At 41.2% G+C, this 12,934-nt stretch overlaps 2 non-coding genes across 2 annotated transcripts; one reads left to right on the top strand and one right to left on the bottom strand.

The window, feature by feature from the left end:
- The first annotated feature begins 6,155 nt into the window (after window positions 1–6,155).
- On the top strand, window positions 6,156–6,237 carry trnal-uag (transfer RNA leucine (anticodon UAG)). The gene has a single exon. It is a non-coding gene; the product is annotated as a tRNA-Leu (tRNA).
- A 2,590-nt stretch (window positions 6,238–8,827) lies between these two features.
- On the bottom strand, window positions 8,828–8,898 carry trnag-gcc (transfer RNA glycine (anticodon GCC)). The gene has a single exon. It is a non-coding gene; the product is annotated as a tRNA-Gly (tRNA).
- Window positions 8,899–12,934: the final 4,036 nt, after the last annotated feature.

Genomic DNA, 12,934 nt, shown 5'->3' with positions numbered 1-12,934 from the left:
CACTATTTTATACTCACCATGGTATAAATGTAATTAATGCTTAAGATTCATAATAACCTTACGATATGTATTGCTTTCTTCCAATGTTCATAGAAACCTCTTCACAGCTAATGCTGCAGAGATGGAGGTTGAGGGGACCATGAAGAGGTGGCTCCAGCTGGCATCAGATGGAGAGAGACTTTTGAAAACTTTTGCAAAAAGAAGGTATTTAGAGTGTTTTAACTGTGGTGTCTTTGTTAATTTGTTAAAATGTTCATATTATAGTCTATTTTTGATTGTTTATAAAAGTCCTTGCTGTTTTTAAGTGGTTGAAATTGTGTGTGTGTTGGTACAGTAGCTGGGTGGCTATACAGTTGCGGTCAGAAGTTTACATACCCCTTGCAGAATCTACAAAATCTTAATACTCTTAACAAAATAAGATTGATCATAAAAATCCTGTTTCTTATTTAGTACCGCCATGAATAAGCTATTTCACATAACAGATGTTTACATATAGTCCACAAGATAATAGCTGAATTAATCAAAATTACCCCATTCAAAAGTTTACACACGTTTGATTCTTAATACTGTGTGTCGTTACCTGAACGACAGGTCCTTCACATACTTTGCTTTTCCTGCATATTTTAGCCCTTTCCAGTAGAGGTTATATGATGTTCCGATCCATCTTTTCACACTGAGGACAATCGAAAGACTCATACACGACTATTCCAAAAGGTGCAAACATTCACTGATGCTCAAGAAGGTAACAGCATGCATTAAGAGCCTGGCTGAAACGTTGTAAACAGGATGATCATGTAAATTTTTTTGTCTTCTGGGATACTTCTTCTATGCTGTATTAACCATCTTTCTGTAATAAACCTTTTTCACCTCAGAGGACGAGTCTGCAAGTGTTGTCGAATTTCCACGACACAACTCAGTTTTTACATTTTTTAATTTTATTTTTAAGAAAAATAATTAAAATTCAATAACCTTTTGATTGTATGAGGTACCGGTAAATGAGAAAAAACATAGTACTACTTTCATAAAATGTCATGTGCAGCTTGATGCTAATTATAGTAATGTATAGTAAGCGACTCCGTTTCCCAGAATGCACCTCAGACTACAAACATGGCAAACACAAACTACAACTCCGAACCAACACACAGACATTGTTAACCTTCTCCAGAATACTAATCAGACAAACCTGTTACCAATGAACCCACTACATTAGAGAAGGAAATACTGGATGTGAAGTGCAGTAGTGCTAGTGTGTGTGAATAGACTGTCAGTTTAGATACTGACCCTGAACACTACTAACATGCAGTGCTTTCTTGGGGTGGTGCTGAAGTTGGAGTTGAACCGGTAAGAAAGATATTAGAGCGGCTTCCTTACACTCCTGAGTATGTTCAATTAGAACCTGCACCAAACTCCCCTGATTCAAGTCATCAGCTAATTAAGCGGCCTGCACAAGCTGGGATGGGTGCTTTAGAGCAGATAAAACACCAAATGTGTTAGATAAGAGTTCAGAGCCTGTGTTCTAGACACATGATTTAGAGTGGAGACTTAGGCTTAGACCTGAGCTTTGGAGTTATTCTGATTATAGGTTTCAGTGAGGAAGTGACTGAAGTTAAGGAGAGGAACTGAAAATAAAATTATAGTCTTTCTGAGTAAACAGAATAAGGCTATATTAGTGTTATGGGGGAAAAAATAAGCTTGTAGCAGTGCTGATGAAATACATGTACATGTCAAAAACTGCTAGAATGCTTTTTGGCCACAGCTGCTGTAAACCCACCCACATCCTAGAGATGAAACTGTTCTGTAATGAGGGATGGGCTAAAATTCCTCCAAGCTGATGTGCAGGACTGATCAACAGTTACCGGAAACGTTTGTTTGCAGTTGTTGCTGCACACCGAGGTCACACCAGATACTGAAAGCAAAGGTTCACATACTTTTGCCACCCACAGGTATGCAATATTGGGTCATTTTCATCAATACATAAATGACCATGTGTAATATTTTTGTCTGTATCCTTTAATTAGGTTCTCTTTATCTACTTTTAATACTTGTGTGAAAATCTTATGATGTTTTAGGCCCTGGTAATGAAGATGTATAGAAGGTTCTAAAGGGTTCACAAACTTTTAAGCACCACTATAAGTGGGATGTAAGGTCATAGCAGAAGAGCTCTTCCGCAAACACTACCGATGTGACCATGGACCATGGGTTCTTAAGCCTAGACGAATCGCTTCCAAAAGACCACGCCTTAGCTCTGTCTTCAGCTGGAAATGGTTAGATGTCTCCGGCAGAGCTGGTTAAGCGAAAGGCACTTGAGTCTCACAACAGCCCATTTGTCGCGCCCATGCAAGATTTCTTGTTGTCTGGTGGAATGACCTGGTCACCTTCTTACCACAAATGGGTATACCACTAGCTTGGCCTAGGGTAGTGTGGCTGAGTGGTCCAAGGTGCTGGCTTTAGGCTCCAGTCTCTTCCGGGGTGTGGGTTCAAATCCCACTGCTGCCAGGGTAGTTAGCTTATGGTGGGTGATGTCTTGTCTCCAAAGGCTTTATGCAGGTTTTTCTCCCACACTTTCATGCTATACACCATGTAGCATGCTGCCTCACGAACGTCCCAATTCATACCCCCTTTTTCCACAGTTGTTGTGTATATCCAGGTAAGAATAAAAGTTACATTTCCATCCATCCATCTTCTATACCGCTTAATCCTTTTCCGGGTCATGGGTAAAAGTTACATTTTCCAAAGAAATTTAACTCGCTGAGATGGGCAGTCCATAGGTAGTCGGTACCTAGCCACCCAAGGACTGGATTGCATTGCGACGGCTCAACTAGGGAATTGTCCCGTTCTGTGAGACCTTTGGGCCGTCTCGCCGCATCATCACCCTTCAGTTTATATGACAGCACAGCTCGTACCTGAAGACTTGACTAAAATCTATTTGAGAAGCAGTCATCTAGTCAGCTAACATTAAACCCTAATTTGCATAGTTTTCGTTAAAAGCAGTGGGCCTCGGACAAGGTGGCCGAGAGGTTAAGGCGATGGACAGCTAACCTGTTGTGCTCTGCACGTGTGTGTTCGAATCCCATCCTCGTTGCAAACTTGTTATTTTGCCTCCTCTTTACAACAATGGCTGGCTTTGTTGCAGTCTGTCTCACACCTACAAGGCCTACAAACGGAAAGCTTTGTACAGGTCCCTGAGCTAGCACTAGAGAGAGTGGAGAAATGTGAAAAGCCAGCACTGTGGCTACACATTTTGCAACCGTGTGCTGTATTTCAGTGTTTGGACTCCACCAATCCACAGTCAGACAGATTGTGGTCGAATGAAGGAAATTCACGAGCATGGTTACCCTCCCCAAGCGTGGTCAACCAACAAAGATCACTCCAAGAGCAAGACATGTAATTGTCCATGAGGTCACAACGGATCCCAGGGTAACTTCTAAGCAACTAAAGACCTCTCTCGCATTGGCAAATTTTAATGTTCATGAGTCCACCATAATGAGTACACTGAACAACAATGGAGTGCATGGCAGGATTGCAAGGAGAAAGCCACTGCTTTCCATAAAGAACATTGCTTCCTGCATGCAGTTTGCTAAAGATCACATGGACAAGGCTACTGGAAAAAATGTTTTGTGGACAGGTGAGACCAAACTATAACTTTTTGGTTTAAATGAGAAGGGTTCTGTTTGGTGGAAGGAAAACACTGCATTCCAGCATAAGACCCGTATCCCATTTCTGAAAAATGGTGGTGGTAGCATTACAGTTTGGGCCTGTTTCGCTGCATCTGGGCCAGGACGGCTTGCCATCATTGATGGAACGATGAATTCTGAATAATACCAGCAAATTCTAAAAGAAAATGTCAGGACATCTGTCCGTAAAATGAATCTCAAGAGAAAGTGGGCCATGCAGCAAGACAATGCTGGCCCAAATTTAGCCTATTACCCAAAAACACTTAAAATTCAATATAGAAGCAAATACTCACATCTGTGAACCCAGTTGGAGATAGAAAAAAAGACACCAGCCGTGAGTGAGAAGAAGCAAGGGTCCAGATTTATTGGTTCCGTTCCATCACACGAGATCCACACCAATGAGAATTCTCAGAAGTGATCTGACACCTGTATTTACACAGTAGATAACCAATATATTTCAGAAAGACTATGATATCAATACCAATAGGGTTAAAAAAGAGCTCATCTACATTACCATTATGTTTTCAAAAGAGGCTTATCAAATTTACCATTATGTTTTGAAAGAGGCCTTTCTGGATACCATTAGGATTGAAAGTGAGAGAGAGACAAAACAATTTAGAGAGACCTTGGTCTCATTGTTATCTCGCGGGGGCAGCTTGACTCAGCTACCCTTATAAATGGCTCCTCATGGTTTTCTCTTAAAATTAAGGCCTCCATCGTCTGAGACAAGAATCTTCACCATCTGAATTATGAGTAAGTTTCTTTTACATTTTTCTGTATTTCTGGTTTATAATTTATTTTCATATTTGCTCTATATCTCTATTTTATATATAGTTATACTGCTTGCAAATTGTTTACTGTACTTCCTACTTCATAATATCATTATATTACCCTTCTAATATCCTACATATCCTACTACTCTTTATATTACCCTTATAACATCTTAATACTCCTTTTTATTATTCTTATAATGTTATAATGTTATATGTGTGTGTGAGAGAGAGAGACAGAGAGTGTGTGTGTGTTATGTCTGTACGCCTGCCCTTGACTGTACGAGAGTGTGTGTGTTTGCACTCCTCAGCTCTTATACTTCTCTGTGACTAATAAACCATAGTGTGTTACTCTTAAAGATCTTAAAGTGTGAATCCAATTTGTCAGTATCCGCCTAATACCGCTTCTGTGTGTCTAGGTGCCCGTCGTCATTTTTTCTTCTCTCCTTTACTGGAGGGGCTGGATTTAGATCTGAACACTCACTATCAGCTCGCGCATGTCACTGCTGACATCATGGTGATACTTAACATTCTTCGCAGCACCCCCTCTGGAAATGGAAATGCAGGGTCCCCCCCTCTCAGATACAGAATCCACCCCGTGAATGTGTGTATTGACGCCTCTACACAGACAGACCCTCCCTCCAGCTTTCAGTCTGAGGATGATGTCACCTTCTCTGTTCTAGGCTCTGACCATTCTTCCCTCTTCTCACCTGTCAGTCCACCGTACTCTCAGTGGTCTCCTTATTTCACCTTTGCTGACTATCCCATGTCCCCAGGACACACCCCATTTTCTTCCCCCTACCGCTCTCCTCAAGATTACGCACCCACCAGTCCTGTGAATTTTCAATAAAATTACATATTACTCATACTAGGTCTCCCTCATGTTTATTTCATGTCATTTTTATCCACAACAACAACAACCCTAAGCACACAAGTCGTTCTACCAAAGAATGGTTAAAGAAGAATAAAGTCAATGTTTTGGAATGGCCAAGTCAAGGTCCTCACCTTAATCCAATAGAAATGCTGTGGAAGGACCTGAAGCAAGCAGCTCATGTGAGGAAACCCACCCACATCCTAGAGATGAAACTGTACTATAATGAGGGATGGGCTAAAATTCCTCCAAGCTGACGTGCAGGACTGATCAACAGTTACTGGAAATGTTTGTTTGCAGTTGTTGCTGCACACCGAGGTCACACCAGATACTGAAAGCAAAGGTTCACATACTTTTGCCACTCACAGGTATGCAATATTGGATCATTTTCATCAATAAATAAATGACCATGTGTAATATGTTTGTCTGGTTTCTTTAATTAGGTTCTCTTTATCTACTTTTAATACTTGTGTGAAAAACTTTATGATGTTTTAGGTCCTGGTAATGAAGATGTATAGAAAGTTCTAAAGGGTTCACAAACCTTCAAGCACCACTGTAAGTGGGATGTAAGGTCATAGCAGAAGAGCTCTTCCGCAAACACTACCGATGTGACCGTGGACCATGGGTTCTTAAGCCTAGACGAATCGCGTCCAAAAGACCACGCCTTAGCTCTGTCTTCAGCTGGAAATGGTTAGATGTCTCCGGCAGAGCTGGTTAAGTGAAAGGCACTTGAGTCTCACAACAGCCCATTTGTCACGCCCATGCCAGATTTCTTGTTGTCTGGCGGAATGACCCGGTCACCTTCTTACCACGAATGGGTTTACCACCACATCAGCCCGGGGTAGTGTGGCCGAGTGGTCCAAGGCACTGAATTTAGACTCCAGTCTCTTTGGGGGTGTGGGTTCAAATCCCACTGCTGCCAGGGTAGTTAGCTGAAAGTAGTTCTGCTTAACTTTCCCGGAACGGAAAGTAGTTATGCTCAACTTTCCAAAACTTCTCCAGTTAATTCTCAGTGGTAGTCCTTATCACTACGGATACAATATATTTTTCGCCACACGTTGATTCCATGGCGCTGTTCCGAAGCTTGGTGTTTTCTTTTTTTAAATTTTCTTTTTTTTTGAAGATCTACATTTTGAATGGCCTCCGCTACCGCGTAAACCAGTTAATACTTTATTGGCTTTATTTTTTCGGCTTTCATCTCTTTTTGTTTATTTCTTTTTATTTCTTTTAAGTCTTTTGGTAACAAGTGAGCAGATCACACAGTTATGTTAGATTAAGTTAGAATATATTAGAGTAGATGTGTATCTTTTCAATAGTTGTATAATTAAATTTTGGGTCATTGATCTTTTGCTCTAATATGAAACCTGTCAAGTTATTTTAAAAGAATCAGTGACCATAATTTTACTTTACAAAACATGCATAACTAAGTAAATTCTTTTTATATATTTATTTATGTTAATTGTTCATATCTATGGGTACTATTCAGGCCATCAGCATGAAGAAAAAAAAAATCCCTGGGAGAATCAACGTGTCCTTCAGGAGAGGCCATCAGGTGATTTACTTCGGGACTCATCTGAAGAGGCAAGAAGCATTAAAGACAATCCTTCTTTGCAAGAGAAGTCAACACCTCAAAGAAAAGATGTGATCAGGAACAATACAGCCTCCCACTCTGTTCAATCCACCTGCTAGTGGTGTTCCTGAAGACGCACCTCTGACACAGGCAGCAGTTGAGAAGACACCAAAAAAAACAAATTAGATCTTGTTTAGCTTGTTGTCAGCCAATTTCTCATTATATGGGTGATGGCTCCTCTGTACATTTCTTTTAGCAGGCTGGTGATGTTAAATACTTCTACTGCTCCAGGAAAGTCTTTGAGGCATACTCTGCAGAGGGCCTTCTGGTCATCTGTGCAGGTTCTGCCACCAGCCACTAAAACAAGGACCCAATAGTCCTCATATCCACCCTGGTTTCCCTGGAGCGGCAGGCAGATACATTTACTGTCTTTCTAAAGTGCTCTCCCTGTATCAGGCACAGGGAATGAATGCAGAGACGACATGGGCAGAGTTTCAGCAGTCTTCATTCTATGAGGCTGAGAGGCAGAGGTGGATTGTTGAAAAGAGAAAATAACTTTGTTGTGAAACACAGTATTTAAGGTCTGTGCATGGCATGTCTGATTGCAAGCCAAGCACAAGGTTGGATTTTGGTAAATAGTTACAAATCCTGTGTAATACTGTTGCCCATGAATCTCATTCTACGTCTTCTGTATTCTCTCTCTCTCTCTCTCTCTCTCTCTCTCTCTCTCTCTCTCTCTCTCTCTCTCTCTCTCTCTCTCTCTCTCTACCATTGTGGAATTGTGTATAGACAACATTGTATTTAAAAAAACAAAACAAAATTGTCCTGTGTATTTGTAAATATGTTTAATCTAGCTTGTATTTGTAAATGTTTTAAAATCTTAGTCCTTATTTTGGAATACATTTTCAATAACTTACTATAACACACCCTGCATATATTATTTCAATAGTTATTTTCATTTTGACAAACTGTTAATTTCACATTCTTCTTTAACAGTTAATTTTACACACTGAAAGAGTATCGGAATAGTAAATGTTGACAATGCCGCTTTTAAAAAATTACATAGATACAATATGTAACAGATAATATAATATAAATATTTGAACGGATGTTTTTACGTTAGGTTCGTCCGACCCTCCTCCTGGATTATCCTCGCTTTCTATTGGCTAGTCAGCGCTCTACACCTACGTGTGACTGGCCCCTGCGTGGCAGGTGAGAATTCTACCACTGAACCACCAATGCTTATCTTAAAAATCCATGGACTTCGCAGAGTGCGATTTCAAGCTGAGTACTGTGCTATTTGAGCAATTTGGTTTAAAATTCTAAAGGAGAATCTCTTCCATTTTTCAGCAGCATGGAGTTTGTCCATTACCCTAGTTTTGGGCGGAATTGATAAGGCTTGTGAAGTGCTTTGGGTGAAGGCTCAAGCAACACAAACGTCTCCAAAACTCAGTTGTGCATTGGCCTGGAATCTAACCCGGACTTCACAGAGGGCGCTTTCCAGGTAAGTATTGTGCTGACTCATCAATTTGGTTTCAAAATTGACAAGGAGCATCCTAAGGCTCTTGTATATTTGAGCAACATGGACTGTGTCTGCTACCCTTTTTTTGGACAGAATTGATAAGGCTTGTAGAGTTCTTTGGGTGAAGGCTCAATATTCAAATCTCAGCCATGAGTGGCTGGGAATCGAACCCCGGCCTCACGCGTGGTCGGTCAGAATTTGACCACTGAACCACCAATGCTTATCTTAAAGGATTAAGGACAATGCAGAGTGTGCTTTTCATTAAGTATTGTTCTGATTAAACAGTTTGGTTTCAAAATAGAAAAGGAGCATCCTAAGTCTCTTGTATATTTCAGCAGCATGGAGTTGGTCTAGTTTGGGCAGAAATGATAAGGCTTATAATGTTCTTTTGGTGAAGGCTTAACTTTCAAAACTCACTTCTGCATTGGCCGGGAATTGAACCCGGGCCTCCCGCGTGGCAGGCGAGAATTCTACCACTGAACCACCAATGCTTAGGTTAAATAACTAAAGACTTCGCAGAGTGTGCTGTTCAGGTAAGTATTGTGCTGTTCAGCAATTTGGTTTCAGATTTGAAAAGGAGAATCCTAAGTCTCTTCCTTATTTCAGCAGCAGTCACACGCTATATTTCCAGATACTGTATAATATTAGAATATCTCCTCTCTGCTCAACACGCATGTAATGCAGTCTACGTACCGTAGAGCAGTGTTTTTCAACCACTGTGCCGTGGCACACTAGTGTGTTGTGAGAGATCGTCAGGCGTGCCTTGAGAAATTGTCCAATTTCACTTAGTCTTAAAATTCTTTTTTATTAAAATTTATCCATGATTATCTGCAAATAATAAGCCATTGTTGAGTGTCTGTGCTGTAATATAGTGACTGGCAGAGTAATGTAATATTCGTCCGGGTGGCAGCAGGTAATTGCCTCCTACCTTCTTAGAGACAAGAGAATTAGTGACGCATGCGACAGGTCGTGGTGGCAGTGATGAAGAAGTTTTTAAAAAGGAAAAATGCAAACTCCGAACTGGGCCCTGGACAAGATTGTGACCCAGGTGAAGGGCCTAGTATGAGTGGTGGTAAAAAGAAAGCAAAGACGGTGAGCTCGAGGCAATACAGCGAAAGTTATCTTTCGTTAGGATTTACTTTCACCAGCGATGAGATGACCCCGACTCCATTATGCTTGGTGTGTGGCGAGAAGCAGTCCAATAGCGCCATGGTGCCAAGCAAGCTTAAACGCTATCTCCAAGCGAAACACCCGTCGCTTCAAAACAAGCCGATGGACTATTTAGTTTGCCTGCGTGAAAACACAGAAACAGGCAACATTAATGAGAAAAACCACAAAGGTAAATTAGAAAGCCCTCAATGCTAGTTGCTGAACTTGTAGCTAAATGAAAAAAGTCCCACACTGTGGCAGAGACGTTAATACTACCTGCCCGCAAAGACACTGTCAACGAGATGCTCGGCCCTGACGCGGTTAAAGACATATCTAAACTCCCGCTCTCAGATAACACAATCGCCAGATGTACTGATGATATGTCCACAGACATCGAAAGCCATGTTTTGGAAAAGATACGCATCAGTAGGAAATTTGCATTGCAACCTGATGAGTCTACAGATATTCTCAGCTCTTGGCCAATGTGCGTTTTGTGGATGGAGATGCCATTAGAGAAAACTTCCTATTTTATAAGGCACTGCCAGAAAAAACAACAGGAGAGGAAATTTTTGGGGTCAAATTGACCAGGGAAGACTTGTGTGGGAAAATTGCACAAGTGTTGTGGAGTGCAAAGCTGGCATACCTGGCAGATATATTTCATCATCTGAATGAACCGAACACACGGATGCAAGGCCGAAATGAGATAAAATAAATGGATTCCATTTAAAGGTGCACCTCTGGCAACAACATGTGCAAAGTGCCAACCTTGAGATGTTCCCACTCACAGAGGAACGGCAAGATCACCCTGCTGCACTGTGCAAGGTAATAGGTAAACATCCGTAAACTCTTGAGGAGAAGTTGTCATTTTATTTCTCTTCAGCCTCCACTGAATGCCTTGACTGCTATTGGAAAGGACATAACTTTACAGGAGCAGGAGGAACTAACTGAACTGAAACAAGATCGTGGTTTAAAGGTAAGATTTGATGAACTTCCTTTGGACAGTTTTTGGATGACTGCTGCCATGGAATTCCCCATTCCGGCCAACAAAGTTTTGACATTGCTCCCATTTTCCACAACATATGTGTGTGAGCTGAGCTTTTCAAGCCTAACTGCTATAAAAGCTAAAAACAGAGAGAGACTGAAAGCTGTTGAAGAGCTTCGTGTATGCCTTTCTTAAATTCCTGCCAGGATATCAGCTTTGTGTTCATCTAAACAGGCCCAGGTTTCACACTGAGTGAGTATAAATAAATTGAGAAACTATATTGTAATTATATACACTGTATTAGGCTACAGAGTGCCATTCTGTAACATTTTTGGTTGGTGGTGTGCCACAAGATTTTGCCAATGTAAAAAATGTGCCATGGCTCAAAAAAGATTGAAAAACACTGTGTTACACTACACAATTTAAGAAGCTACACTTACTTCTGCTTCCATTGTAACACTTTTCAGTTTTGGAGCAACAACAGCAACAACAACAACAACAACAACAAAAAAGTGTTGGAACAAAATAAATCTTATTTTCCATTACAGGTTGCAGTATTCGCGGGTGCAATGCAACACTGTTCCACACACAAATAACTCTTTTGAATGGTTAAGTGACTAAAATCAGAAAGCGCCACCAGCATATCTGACAAAGATGACTCATGAACCAATTCTTTAATCACTAGCTGAAAACGACGTATTGAATTTACACAAACGTCAAATAACAAATACAACATTCTACTTTCTCATGAATATGGTATAGTGCATTGCTTAATCAGCAGTTTTTCTTAGAAAGACAAGATATTTAAATTGAATGAATTTAATGAAACCACACATCAAGCTGTCTTTTCTAACAGAACATTAAATTTAGCATTAGCTCCCAGTTCCAGAAAGTTCTAGCCAGACATTCAGGGGGAAAGAATCAGAACAAAATGCAAAATAAAAAAAAGTAGTGAAAGATGAAAGTGAAGGAATAAACGAGGGGGTTGTGTCTTAGTTGTTGAGTAATTAAAAACTAAAAAAAAAGCTGTGAGATTCAGCGTTTGTCACAACGATGCCAAACGCTCTGCGTCTCCCGACTATTTCTTTGGGATTGTTCCCAAACTGAGAAATCAAGGTTCTTCAGTCATGCTTCTCCCACAATCAAGCTTTGGAGTTGACTCCATATTCACAATGACTATAGAGTCGACTCCAAAGCTTGATTCCTTTGAATCGACTCTATTCCCATTACCTGGTATCTACGAATTGACACCAGGTATTAGGAATCGCCCTGTTAATCATGATAATGATCCTATGTACTTAATATTGCGGGTTGTTCCCCTAACCTTTAATTCGAGATTTGTGCTGAATCGATTCTTGGAACAGACTCACTCAGTGTTGCAATCGATTTCAGAATATTAGCAAGGGTTTGAATCGTTATCATTTCCCTTGCTTCCATTTGTAGGAAGCTGCATTAATCATGATGAACCCTGGCTACGCAGGCAGGACTGAGCTCTGGGACAACCTGGAGGCCGCTTCAATCCAAGTTACTCAAGGATGACGCAGAACTTAAAATAAAATAAACTGATAAATAGTAAAGAACACCAAAGTTTACATTTGGAGTATCAAAGGTCATTATCACAGGATCACTGGAATCAGGCACTAGGAGGAAATTCCAGGACAAATTAGGAAACAGAATTAACTGACATTTGCAAATTCTTTGCAACTAAAAAGCTGTAATCATATACTATATAACTTTTTTAAAAAACATTTAAAGTATATAACATTAGCACCTTGTAATGTTATACTAGATGAAAAGTAAAGAATCCTGGAACATCTGAACATCCATAATCTGAAAATCTTGAACCTAGTGTCAATCGAGTCAATCCAATCTTTCTTGTGTGCGTTTAACGGTATTCTGTCGGACCTCTTTCCTCGTGTGGGCGTCCCCGAGCATGACTACGGCGCGCTTCAGTCGAACATCGAGGCAGCTCTATGCACCCGCTCCCTGCAGCCCTTCTCCAGCATGACCGCCAAGGTGATCCAGCTGTACGAGACCATGCTGGTGCACCAGGGCGTCTTGCTGGTGGGCCCTACAAGAGGCGGTTAGACCACGGCGTACCGTGCCCTTGCTGACGCACTGCGCACCCTCCACGAGACAGAGGGCTACGAGGTGAATCCCTTCTACAAGCCCATCGAGACCGACGTGCTCAACCCGCAGTCAGTGAGCATGGACGAGCTGTATGGTGAAGGCGACCCTCTCACAATGGAGCGGAGTGCCATCAAACGTCCCTCGGCAGTGACACCGCCAACACGCACAAGTGGGTGGTGAGTCACGTACCTGTGGACGTGCCTGTGGATTGAGAAAATTACCGCCGTGTTGGACAACAACAAGACACTCTGTCTGGCTAACGGTGA

Source organism: Ictalurus punctatus, unplaced genomic scaffold (assembly GCF_001660625.3).
Source record: "Ictalurus punctatus breed USDA103 unplaced genomic scaffold, Coco_2.0 Super-Scaffold_100, whole genome shotgun sequence".
NCBI lineage: Eukaryota > Metazoa > Chordata > Actinopteri > Siluriformes > Ictaluridae > Ictalurus > Ictalurus punctatus.
This window is presented reverse-complemented; position numbering and strand designations above follow the sequence as displayed.